At 59.4% G+C, this 12,617-nt stretch overlaps 1 protein-coding gene across 1 annotated transcript in view; it reads left to right on the forward strand.

Moving 5' to 3' along the window:
- Positions 1–12,617, forward strand: part of LOC135173923 (protein disulfide-isomerase TMX3-like) — a 36,473-nt gene that overhangs the window by 2,119 nt on the left and 21,737 nt on the right. The window contains exon 2 of the transcript XR_010301558.1: positions 301–477. The gene's annotated coding sequence lies outside the window, so the exon portion shown is untranslated. The remainder of the gene's footprint in view (positions 1–300; positions 478–12,617) is intronic.

Here is a 12,617-nt window from a genome sequence, read left to right on the forward strand (position 1 = left end):
AGGATTTGGGGGGCCTTATGGGGGGGCCCCTGGGAGAGATTTGGGAGGGGTTTCTAGAAGGGTCTGGGGCTGTGCTAGAGGCTTCTGGGCTCATCTGCAGTGAGCCTGGGGGCCCTCGAAAGGGTCTGGGGACAGGTAAAATGGGCCTGGGGTGATGCAGCAGGGTTCAGGGGCATCAGAAGGGGCATTGTGGGCATCTAAGTTGGCCTGGGGTCCTCTGGAGGTTGCCTCCCTCTTTCTGTCTCTGTTGTTTGTGCCTGGGTGAGAGTTCTCTGCTGTGTTTGTTCTCTCTTTTTGCAGGGAGCTGAACTGCTTTGCCCCAGCCCAGCTGCAGATCTGCACTCAGCCTCAGCCCCAAGCCCTGGCAGGGTGGGATGCTTTGGTACCAGGCCGTGGAGCTGTTTGAAATGCAATTGCTGCTTGCAGCTGGTTCAGAAATGGATTTCCTGTGGCTGTGGGGGCAGAAATGTCTCTGTGGTGAGTTGGTGCCAAGTGCCAGCCTTGCTTAAAGCCTTCTCTTAGGCCTTTCAGTGTGCTGATGGTTGCAGAGGAGAAGCTCAGGGTGTGAGGGAGTGAAAACTGAAGGGGGTGTTCAGGTGTGGGGAGAGGCCTCTGCCCTGGAGAGACTGCTGGGCAGTGCTGCTGCAGCTAAGGTCTCCCTCGGGGAGCTGTTCCCCTCAGGGGCACTCTGGGGGCACTGTGCAGGAGGTGGCAGCCAGAAGGCAGAGCTGCCTGGGCCTCGTTGCTGTGCTGGCCAAAGCAGGTCACTTGTGCAGCTGTGCCACTTGGTGCTCAGGGCTGTGCTTGGGCAGAGAGGCAGCTGTGCCAGCAGCCTGTGCCGCAGTGCAGCCTTTGCTGCTTGGCTCTGGGCTGATGGCAGTGGAGCCCCAGAGGCAGCGGTGCCAGGGCAGCTCAGCAGGGGCTGGGCTAGGGGCCGAGGCTGTGCTGCCTGCAGAGGCTTTTGTGTGCCTGTGTCGGGGTGGATTTAACATCCTTTTACTGCTGGGATGTGCTCCTGCTGCTGCCTTTCTGCTGCCCGGCTGGGAGGGGTCCAGAGGGACTGGGAGACACCAGGAGGGGTTGGGAGGAGACTGGGAGGGCATTGGGAGGGAGTGGGAAGGGATGCATGAGGGACTGGGAGGGAATGTGAGTGACTGGGAGGGGAATGGGTAGGGCTGAAGGGGGTTGGGAGGAAATGGAAGAGGACTGGAAGGGACTGGGACCGAGAGAGACTGGGATGGACTGGGGAGGGGCTGGGAGGGGAATGGGATGGAGGAGGAAAGGACAGGAATGGGAATGAAGGCAATGGGGAGGGAACTAGGAGAGGACAGGGCCAGACTGGGAGGGATTGGGATGGATTCAGTGGAAGTGGGAGAGACTGGGATTGGGAGGAGACTGGGAGGGCATTGGGATTGAGTGGGAGGAGTGGGATGGACTGGGAAGGGCCTGTGAGGGGATTTGGAGGGACTGATGGGAACTGGGAGTGGAATGGGAGGGACTGGGAAGGGACTTGGAGAGGCTGAGAGAGACTGAGCCAGACTGGGAGGTGTTTGGGAGGCAGTGAGAGGGATTCAGTGGAACTGAGAGTGACTGGGAGGGATTGGGAGGAGAGGGAGGGGTCTGGGAAGGCATCAGGGATGGCCTGAAGGGATTGGGATGGGGAAGGCCTGGGAGGTAGTGGGAGGGGACTGGGAAGGGGCTGGGAGGGGAATTGGAGGGACTGGGAGAGAGTGATAGGGGATTGGGAGTTACTGAGGGGACTGGAAGGAGACTGGGATATACTGGGAGATAGTGGAATGGACAGGGAGGGATTGTGAGGGGCTGGGTGGGACTGGAAGGGGACTGGGAAGGACTGAGAGAGACTGGGCTGGACTGAGAGGGGACTGGACTGGCAATGGGAGGGAGTGGGAAGGCATCTGGAAGGGATCAGAAGGAATTGGAAGAGACTGAGAGGGAATTTGGCATGGGAGGGCATGGGAAAGGCTCTGGAGGGATTGCAAGAGACTGGGAAGGAGTGGGATGGGCTGGAATGGGAGTGAGAGGTGTGAGGGAGGGGAATGGGACTGGGAGGTCCTGGGATGGGACAGAAAGGGGAATGGGAGGGTCTGATGGGAACAGGGAGAGGAATGGGATGGATTTGGAGGGACTGGGAAAGGACTTGGAGAGGCTGAGACTGAGCCAGACTGGGAGGGGTTTGGGAGGCACTGAGAAGTACTGGGAGGGAGTGGGAAGCCTGCAGAGGAACTGAGAGAGAATGGGAGGGGATTTGGAGGGAGTGGGAGGGGAATTGGAGGGACTGGGAGAGAGTGATAGGGGATTGGGAGTTCCTGGAGGGGACTGGAAGGGGAATGGGATATACTGGGAGGTAGAGGAATGGACTGGGAGGGAGCTGGGTGGGACTGATGGGGACTGGGAGGAAATGGGAGGGGACTGGGATGGACTGGAAGGGATTGGGAGAGAGTGGGAGGGGATGTGGAATGAATTTGGAGAGACTGGGAGGGACTGGAAGGGATTGGGAGAGAGTGGGAGGGGATGTGGAATGAGTTTGGAGAGATTGGGAGGGACTGGAAGGGATTGGGAGAGAGTGGGAGGAATTCAGAGAGACTGGGAGGGACTGGGGTGGATTGGGAAGGAATAAATGAGTGACTGGGAGGGATTGGGAGAGACTGGGAGGGGATTGCGAGGGACTACTTGGAACTGGAAGAGGAATGGGATGGTCTGGGAAGGACTTGGAGAGACTGAGCCAGACTGGGAGGGGTTTGGGAGACACTGAGAAGGGCTGAGAGGGGACCAGGCTAGACTGGGGGGGGATTCAGAGGAACTGGGAGGGATTGGGAGGCGACTGGGAGGGAGTGGGATGGAGTGGGAAGGGATTGATGAGGGACTGGGAGTGATTGTGAGTGACTGGGAGAGCCATGGAGGGGAACAGGAGGGGCAGATGGGGAGTGGGATGGGATTGGGAGGGACTGGCGAGGAGTGAGAGGAGACTGAGAGGTAGTGGGAGGGAAGTGGGAAAGGATGAGGGACTGGGAGGGACTGGGAGGCAGTGGGAGGAGACTGGGAGGGGATTTGGAGGGACTGGGAGAGAGTCATAGGGGATTGGGAGCTGATGGAGGAGACTGGAAGGGGACTGGGATATACTGGGAGCCAGTAGGATAGACTGGGAAGGATTGGGAGAGGACTGGGTGGGAGTGATAGAGACCTGGGAGGGACTGGGAGACTGGGAGGGGACTGGGATGGACCTGGCAAGAACTGGATTGGGACTGGGAGAGGACTGTGAGAGAACTGGGATGGGCCTGGAAGGGACTGGGAAGGACTGGGAATGTGAAAGTACTGGGAAAGGAGTGGAATGGGATTGTGAGGGACTGGGAGGGAGTGGGTGGGATTCAGAGGAACTGGGAGAGAGTTGGATGGACTGGGAAGGGATCTGGGAGAGACTCGAGGGGACTGGGATGGACTGGGAAGGGGACTGAGGTGGCATGGAGGGGTATGGGACTGGGAGGTACTGCGAAGGGACTGAGAGGGCAATGGGATGGACTGGGAGGAACTGGTGTGGAACTGGGAAGGGGGGGGAAGGCCAGAGAGAGAATGGGAGGGGAATGGGTTGGACCTGGTTAAAGACTGGATTGGGACTGGGAGAGGACTGGGAGGGTATTAGGAGAGGCCTGGAAGGGTCTGAGAAGGACTGGGATGTACTGGGAAAGGCCTGGAATGGGATTGTGAGACTGGGATGGAACTGGGGGGGGATTGGGAGGGAGTGAGTGGGATTCAGAGGAACTGGGAGAGTCTGGGATGGACTGAGAGTGGGCTGGGCTGGGAAGGAATCTGGGAAGGAGTGAGAGGACTGGGAGGGATTGGGAAGAGGACAGAGAGCTGTCAGGGAGGGGAATGGGACTGGGAGGTACTGGTATGGGACAGGGAGGGGAATGGGAGGGACTGATGGGAAGTGGGAGAGGAATGAGATGGCCTGGGAGGGGATCTGGAATGGATTGTGAGAGAGTGGGAGGGGACTGGGAAGGGATTGGGATAGCCTGGGAGCTAGGGGGATGGACTGGGAAGGATTGGGAGGGGGCTGGGTGGGAGTGATAGAGGATTGGAAGGAAATGGGAGAGGACTGGAATGGGACTGGGAAGGGACTGGGATGGACCTGGTAAGGACTGGATTTGGACTGGGAGGTACTGGGAGAGGACTGTGAGGGAACTGGGATAGGCCTGGAAGGGACTGAGAAGGACTGGGAGGGGACTGAGAGGTGGCAGGAAGGGGACTGGGCCAGGGAGAGGATTGGGGGGAATGGGAAGGGGTTTGGAATGGATTGGGACTGGGAGGGGACTGGGCCAGAGTGGGAGGGGAGTGGAAAGGTAGTGGGAGGGTGTGCAAGGTAGTTGGAGGGCACTGGAAGGGACTAGGAGGGGATTGGGATGGACTGGGAAGGGACTGGTGAGGATTGGATTGGGACTGGGAGAAGCCTGGAAGGTACTGAGAAGAAGTGGGAGGGGACTGGGATGGACTGGGAAAGGAGTGGGATGGGATTGAAAGAGACTGGGGTGGGACTGGGAGGGGGTTGTAGGGAGTGGGTGGGATTCAGAGGAACTGGGAAGGACCGGGAGGAGACTGGGAGTGGGGTGGACTGGGAATAGACCTGGGAAGGAGAGGGTGGAACTGGGAGGGGACTGTGAGGGATTGGATGGGACTGGGAAGGGGCCAGAGAGGTGGCAGGGAGGGAAGTGGGACTGGGAGGTACTGGGATGGGATAGGGAGGAGATTGTAAGGGCCTCATGGGAACTTGTGGAGAAATGGGAGGGAATGGGAAAGGACTGGAAGGGGACTGGGATATACTGGGAGACTGTGGGATGGACTGGGAAGGATTGGGGGAGGGCTGGGTGGGACTGATAGGGGCTTGGGAGGGACTGGGAGAGACTGGGATGGACCTGATGACGACTGGACTGAGACTGGGAGGGACTAGGAGATGACTGTGAGGGAACTGGGAAAGATCTGGAATGGACTGAAAAGGACAGGGAGGGGAGTGGGATGTCCTGGGAAAGGAGTGGAATTGGATTGTGAGAGACTGGGCTGGGACTGGGAGGGGGCTGAGAGAGAGTGGGTGGGACTGGGAACAACTGAGCTGAACTGGGAGGGGACTGGGAAGGGGCCTGAGAGGTGCCAGGGAGGGGAATGGGACTGGGAGGTAGTGGGATGGGGCAGGGAGGGGAATGGGAGAGACTGATGGGAAGTTAGAAAGGAATGGGCTGGGCTTGGAGGGAGTGGGAGGGGATTGGGAGGGAATGTGATGGGGTCTGGAATGGATTATGAGTGACTGGGAGGGCACTGAGCCAGAATGGGAGGGGATTGGAAGGGATTGGGATGTACTGGGAGCTAGTGGGATGGACTGGGAAGGATTGGGTGAGGCTGGGTGGGACTGGGAGTGGATTGAGAGGAACTGGGAGAGGTTGGGAGGGACTGGAGTTGGACTGAGACTGGGAGGGGACTGAGGTGGACCTGCTAAGGACTGGATTAGGACTGGGAGAAAAATGACAGAGGAGTGGAAGGGACAGAGAAGGACTGGGAGGGGAGTGGGATGTACTGGGAAATGTCTGGAATGGGATTATGAGAGACTGGGAAGGAGACTGAGAGGTGGCAGTGAGGAGAATGGGTCTGGGAGGGACAGGGATGGTAATGGGAGGAAGGGGTGGGAACTGGTGGAGGAATGGGATTCACTGGGCTGGAGTAGGAGGGCATTGGGAGGGAATGGGAAGGGATCTGGAATGGATTGTGAGTGACTGGAGGGGACTGGGCCAGAGTGGGAGTGGACAGGGAAGATACTGGGAGGGGAATGGGAAGGCAGTGTGAGGGTGTGAAAGGTAGTTGGGGTGGCCTGGAAGGCCCTGGGAGAGTATTGAGAGGGAGTGTGAGGGGACTGGAAGGAGACTGGGATATACTGGGAGCTAGTTGGATAGAGTGGGAAGGATTGGGTGGGGCTGTGTGGGACTGATAGGGGATTGGGAGGAGATTGGAAAGGACTGGGAGGGGAGTGGGATGTGTTGGGAAAGGACTGGAATGGGATTGTGCGAGACTGGTAGAGGATTGGGAGGGAGTGGATGGGATTCAGAGCAGCTGGGAAGGACTGGGAGGGCATTGGAATGGACTGGGAGGGAGTGGGATGGACTGGGAAGGGATCTGGGAGTGAGTGGAACTGTGAGGGGATTGGGAAGGTAGTGGGAGGTGACTGGTAGGGGACTGGGATATAGTGGGAGCTGGTGGGAGGAACTGGGAATGATTGGGAGGGGGCTGGGTGGGAGTGATAGAGGACTGGGAGGGACTGGAATGGGACTGGGAAGGGACGTGGGGGGACTGGGAGAGGCCAGGAAGGGACTGAGAAGGACTGGGAGGGATTGAGAGGAACTGGGAAGGACTTAGAGGAGACTGGGAGGGCATTGGGATGGAGTGGAAAGGGGCCTGAGAGGTGTCAGGGAGGAGAGTGGCCTGGGAGGGAATGGGACGGGATCTGGAATGGATTGTGAGTGTCTGGGATGGGACTGGGCCAGAGTGGGAGGGGACTGGGAAGGTAGTGGGAGGGTGTGAAAGGTATTTGGGGTGGCCTGGAAGGCATTGTGAGGGACTGGGAGGGGACTGGGATGTACTGGGAGCTAGTGGGATGGACTGGGAAGGATTGGAAGGGGGCTGGGTGAGACTGGGAGGGGATTGGGAGGGAAGGGAAAGGGATGGGAAGGGGAGTGGGAAGGGGCTGGTAAGGACTGGATTTGGATTGGGAGAGGCCTGGAAAGGACTGAGGAGGACTGGAAGGAGACCAGGAGGGATTGGGTAGGACTGGGGTGGGATTGTGAGGGACTAGCAAGGCGTGGGAGGTGACTTGGAGGGACTGAGAGGTAGTGGGAGGGAAGTGGGAAAGGATGAGGGATGGAGTGGAGGGATTGTGAGGGACTGGGATGGCCTGGGAGGGGATGTGGAGGGCCTGGGAGAGAGGGATAGGGGCTCGGGAGTTAGTGGAGGGGACTGGAATATAGTGGGATGGAGTGGGAGAGATTGGGAATGGATCTGGAATGGGTTGTGAGTGGAATGGCAATAGAAAGGGACTAGGAGGGAGTGGGAGGGGACTGGGAGAGGACTGAAAAGGCCTGGGAGGGCAGTGGGATGTACTGGGAAAGGAGTGTAATGGGATAGTGAGGGACTGGGAAGGGATTGGGAGTGAGTGGGTGGGATTCAGAGGAACGGGGAGGGAGTGGGATGGAGTAGGATGGGCTGGGAAGGGATCTGGGAAGGACTGAGCTGAACTGGGAGAGGACTGGGAAGGGGCCTGAGAGGTGTCAGGGAGGGGAATTGAATGTGGCTGTGTGGGGATTGGGAGAGACTGGGATAGACTGGGAGGGATTGGGAGGGCATTGGGGCAGACTGGGAGGGAATGGGATGGAGTGGGAAGGGATCAGGGATGGACTGGAGGGATTGGGAGGGACTGGGATGACCTGGGAGGGGATGTGGAGGGAGAGAGGGATAGAGGCTTGGGAGTTAGTGGAGAGGACTTGGATATACTGGAAGATGATGGAATGGAGTGGGAGAGGATTGGGAGGGAATGGAGAGGGATCTGGAATGGATTGTGAGTGACTGGGAGAGGACTGGAATGGCACTAGGGACTGGGAGAGACTGCGAGGGGACTGGATTGGGGCTGGGAGGGAAATGGGAGAGGACTGGAAGGGACTGGGAGGGGAGTGGGATGTACTGGGAAAGGAGTGGAATGGGATTGTGAGAGACTGGGATGGGACTGGGAGGGGAGTGAGAGAGAGTGGTTGGGACTGGGAAGGAGACTGAGAGGTGACAGAGAGGGGAATGGGTCTGGGAGGGTAATGGGAGGGATTGTTGGGAACTGGGAGAGGAATGGGATGCACTGGGCTGGAGTAGGAGGTCATTGGGAGGAAATGGGAAGGGATCTGGAATGGATTGTGAGTGACTGGAGGGGACTGGGCCAGAGTGGGAGCAGACTGGGAGGGTAATGGGAAGGTAGTTGGAGGGGCCTGGAAGGGCCTTGGAGGGGACAGAGAGGGAGGTGACTGGAAGGAGACTGGGATATTCTGGGAGCTAGTGGGATGGACTGGGAAGGACTGGGAGGGAGCTGGGTGGGAGTGATAGAGGACTGGGAGGAAATGGGAGGGGACTGGAGTTGGACTGGGAAGGAACTGGGTGGGACTGAGAGAGACTGGGAGGGGACTGAGATGGACCTGGTAAGGACTGGATTGGGACTGGGAGAAGACTGAGAGAGAACTGGGAGAGGCCAGGAAGGGATTGGGAAGGACTTGGAGGGGAGTGGGAGGGATTGAGAGGAACTGGGAAGGACTTGGAGGAGACTGGGAGGGCATTGGGATGGAGTGGGAGTGGGATGGAGTGGGAAGGGGACTGGGAAGGAGTGAGTGGGACTGGGAGGGATTGGGTGAGACTGGGCAGGGGCCTGGGAGGTGTGAGGGAGGGGAATGGGCCTGGGAGGTCTTGGGATGGGACAGGGAGGGGAATGGGAGGGAGTGATGGAAGTGGGATGGGATTGGGAGGGACTGGCGAGGCATGGGAGGAGACTTGGAGGGACTGAGAGGTAGTGGGAGGGAAGTGGGAAAGGATGAGGGATGGAGTGGAGGGATTGGGAGGGACTGGGATGGCCTGGGAGGGGATGTGGAGGGCCTGGGAGAGAGGGATAGGGGCTTGGGAGTTAGTGGAGGGGACTGGGAGATAGTGGGATGGAGTGGGAGAGATTGGGAATGGATCTGGAATGGTTGTGAGTGAGTGGAATGGCAGTAGAAAGGGACTAGGAGGGAGTGGGAGGGGACTGGGATGGAGCTGGAAAGGACTGAAAAGGACTGGGAGGGCAGTGGGATGTAGTGGGAAAGGAGTGTGATGGGATAGTGAGGGACTGGGAGGAAATGGGAGGGGACTGGAGTTGGGCTGGGAAGGGACTGGGTTGGACTGAGAGAGACTGGGAGGTGACTGGGATGGACCTGTAAGGACTGGATTGGGACTGGGAGAGGAGTGCGAGGGAACTGGGAGAGGCCTGGAAGGGGCTGGGGAGGACTGGGAGTGGGAAGGAGTGGGATGGACTGGGAAGGGATCTATGAATGACTGAAGTGACTGGGAAGGATTGGGTGAGGCTGGGAAGGTGCCTGAGAGGTGTGAGGGAGGGGAATGGGACTGGGAGGTCCTGGAATGGGACTGGGAAGAGAATGGGAGGGATTGATGGAAGTGGGATGGGATTGGGAGAGAATGGGAAGGGATCTGGAATGGTTTGTGAGTGACTGGGAGGTGACTGGGAGGGGACTGGGAGGCAATCGGAGAGGAGTGGGAGTGAGATGTACTGGGAAGGGAGTGGAATGAGGTTGTGAGAGACAGGGATGGGACTGGGAGGGATTTGGGAGGGAGTGGGTGGGATTCAGAGGAACTGTGGGAGACTGGGAAGGACTGGGAGGGCATTGGGACGGAGTGGCAGGGAGTGGGATGGACTGGGAAGGATTAAGCGGAACGGGGGGGGGGGACTGGGAGGGATTGGGTGGGACTGGGCAGGGGCCTGAGAGGTGTCAGGGAGGGGAATGGGCCTGGGAGGTGCTGGGATGTGACAGGGAGGGGAATGGGATTGACTGAGATGGAGTGGGAGGGGACTTGGAGGGAATGGGAAGGGATCTGGAATGGATTGTGGGTGACTGGGAGGGGACTTAGAAGGGACTGGGAAGGGAATGAGAAGGAATTGGGAGGGTCTGAAAGGTAGTTGGAAGGGACTGGGAGGGACAGAGAGAGACTGAAAGGAGACTGGGATGGACCTGGTAAGGACTGGATTGGGACTGGGTGAGGACTGGGTTGTACTGGGAAAGGACTGGAATGAGAGGGCTTGGAAGGGGCCTGGATGGGAACTGAAAGTGATCCTAGGAAGCACTGGGACAGACTGGGAGGGATTGGGAGGTGGTCTGGGAGAGACTGGAGCAGGATTGGGCAGGGACTGGGATGGGATTAGAGAGGGGCTGGGAGAGGTCTGGGAGGGAACTGGAAGGCACTGCAGAGGAACTGGGAGGGACTGGGAAGGATTCGGAGAGGTCTGGAAAGGAACTGGGAGGGACTGGGAGGGGGCTTGATGGGACTGGGAATCTTACCTGGAGGCACTGGGAGCAGCTCTGGGGGCGCTGGGAGCCTCCACTGTGCCCCTGCCGCCGTTTGGTCTCCCTCCCCCCTCCCTCCCTCCCTCCTGGCGCTGACAGAGCAGGAGGGCCAGAGCCATGCTCTGATTGGCCAGCGGGGCTCGGGCAGCAGCGCTCCCATTGGCTGCGCTGGGCCAGCCCCCCAGTTTTGGAACAGTGCGTCCCAGTTCGGGACCAGCCCCCCCAGTTTGGGAACAGTGCGTCCCAGTTCGGGACCAGCCCCCCCAGTTTGGGAACAGTGCGTCCCAGTTCGGGACCTGCCCCCCCAGTTCGGGACCTGCCCCCCCAGTTCGGGACCTGCCCCCCCAGTTCGGGAACAGTGTGTCCCAGTTTGGGACCAGCCCCCCCCCAGTTTGGGAACAGTGCGTCCCAGTTTGGGACCAGCCCCCCCCAGTTTGGGAACAGTGCATCCCAGTTCGGGACCAGTCCCCCCAGTTTGGGAACAGTGCGTCCCAGTTCGGGACCAGTCCCCCCAGTTTGGGAACAGTGCGTCCCAGTTCGGGACCAGTCCCCCCAGTTTGGGAACAGTGCGTCCCAGTTCGGGACCAGTCCCCCCAGTTTGGGAACAGTGCGTCCCAGTTCGGGACCAGTCTCCCCAGTTTGGGAACAGTGCATCCCTGTTCGGGACCAGTCCCCCCCAGTTTTGTTCCAGTGTGCCCCAGTTCGGGACCAGTCTCCCCCAGTTTTGTTCCAGTGCGTCCCAGTTCGGGACCAGTCCCCCCCCAGTTTTGTTCCAGTGTGCCCCAGTTTGGGACCAGACCCCCCCAGTTTGCGACCACTCCCCTGCAGTTTGGGTTGAGTGTGTCCCCGTTTGGGCCCAGTTTGCCCCAGTTGGGGTCCAGTTCCCTCCCAGTCCCTTCCATTCCCCTCCCACTTCTGTTCCAGTCCCTCCCACTCCCCATCCAGTTCTTCCCAGTCCCCTCCAGTCCCTCCCAGTCTTTGCCAGTTCCCTCCCACACCCTCCCAGTTTCCTCGCAGTTCCTGCCCAGTCCCATCCCAGTGCTTCCCAATTCCATCCAGTACCTCCAACACACCTTCATGTCCCCTCCCAGTCTGTCCCAGTCCCTACCACTTCGGTTCCAGTCCCCAGCCCTCCCCTCCCAGTCCCTCCAAATCCCTTTCCAGTACCTCCCAGTTCCCTCCCAACTCGCTCCCAGTCCCTAACAGTTCTCTCCTACTCCCTCCCAATGCCTCCCACTTCCTTCCCAGTCCCCCGCCCAGTCCCCTCCCATTTCCATCCCACAACTTCCCAGGCCCTCCAAATTCTATCCCAATCCTTCTCATTTCCCTCCCAGCCCCTCCCAGGGAGCCTGACTGGGAGGAACTGGGAGGGACTGGGATGGAACTGGGTGTGACGGGCAGGGATGGGGCACAGGGTGCAGCCTGTGAGGGATTGTCAGGGACTGGGAGGGAACTGGTTGTGACTGTGTGGGGATTGGGAGAGACTGGGAGGGATTGGGAGGAGGCTGGGAGGGCATTGGGACGGACTGGGAGGGAATGGGATGGAGCGGGAAGGGATCAGGGATGGAGTGGAGGGATTGGGAGGGACTGGGATGGCCTGGGAGGGGATGTGGAGGGAGAGAGGGATAGGGGCTTGGGAGTTAGTGGAGGGGACTGGGATATACTGGGAGATAGTGGAATGGAGTGGGTGAGGATTGGGAGGGAATGGAGAGGGATCTGGAATGGATTGTGAGTGACTGGGAGAGGACTGGGGACAGGGAGGGGATTAGTAGGGAGTGGGAGGTGACTGGTAGCACTAGGGACTGGGAGAGACTGAGAGGGGACTTGGATGGACCTGGAAAGGACTGGATTGGGACTGGGAGAGGACTGTGAGGGAACTGGGAGAGGCCAGGAAGGGACTGGGAGGGATTGAGAGGAACTGGGAAGGACTTGGAGGAGACTGGGAGGGCATTGGGATGGAGTGGGAAGGGGCCTGAGCGGTGTCAGGGAGGAGAGTGGCCTGGGAGGGCATTGAGAGGGAATGGGAAGGGATCTGGAATGAATTGTGAGTGACTGGGAGGGGACTGGGAAGGTAGTGGGAGGGTGTGAAAGGTCTTTGGGGTGGCCTGGGAGGGGACTGGGATGTACTGGGAGCTAGTGGGATGGACTGGGAAGGATTGGAAGGGGGCTGGGTGAGACTGGGAGGGGATTGGGAGGGATGGGAAGGGGAGTGGGAAGGGGCTGGTAAGGACTGGATTTGGATTGGGAGAGGCCTGGAAAGGACTGAGGAGGACTGGAAGGAGACCAGGAGGGATTGGGTAGGACTGGAATGGGATTGTGAGAGACTGGGAGGGGATTGGGAGGGGGTGGGATGGACTGGGAAGGGATCTGGGAAGGAGTGAGTGGGTCTGGGAGGGATTGGGTGAGACTGGGAAGGGGCCTGAGAGGTGTGAAGGAGAGGAATGGGCCTGGGAGGTCTTGGGATGGGACAGGGAGGGG

Source organism: Pogoniulus pusillus, unplaced genomic scaffold (assembly GCF_015220805.1).
Source record: "Pogoniulus pusillus isolate bPogPus1 unplaced genomic scaffold, bPogPus1.pri scaffold_138_arrow_ctg1, whole genome shotgun sequence".
Lineage (NCBI taxonomy): Eukaryota > Metazoa > Chordata > Aves > Piciformes > Lybiidae > Pogoniulus > Pogoniulus pusillus.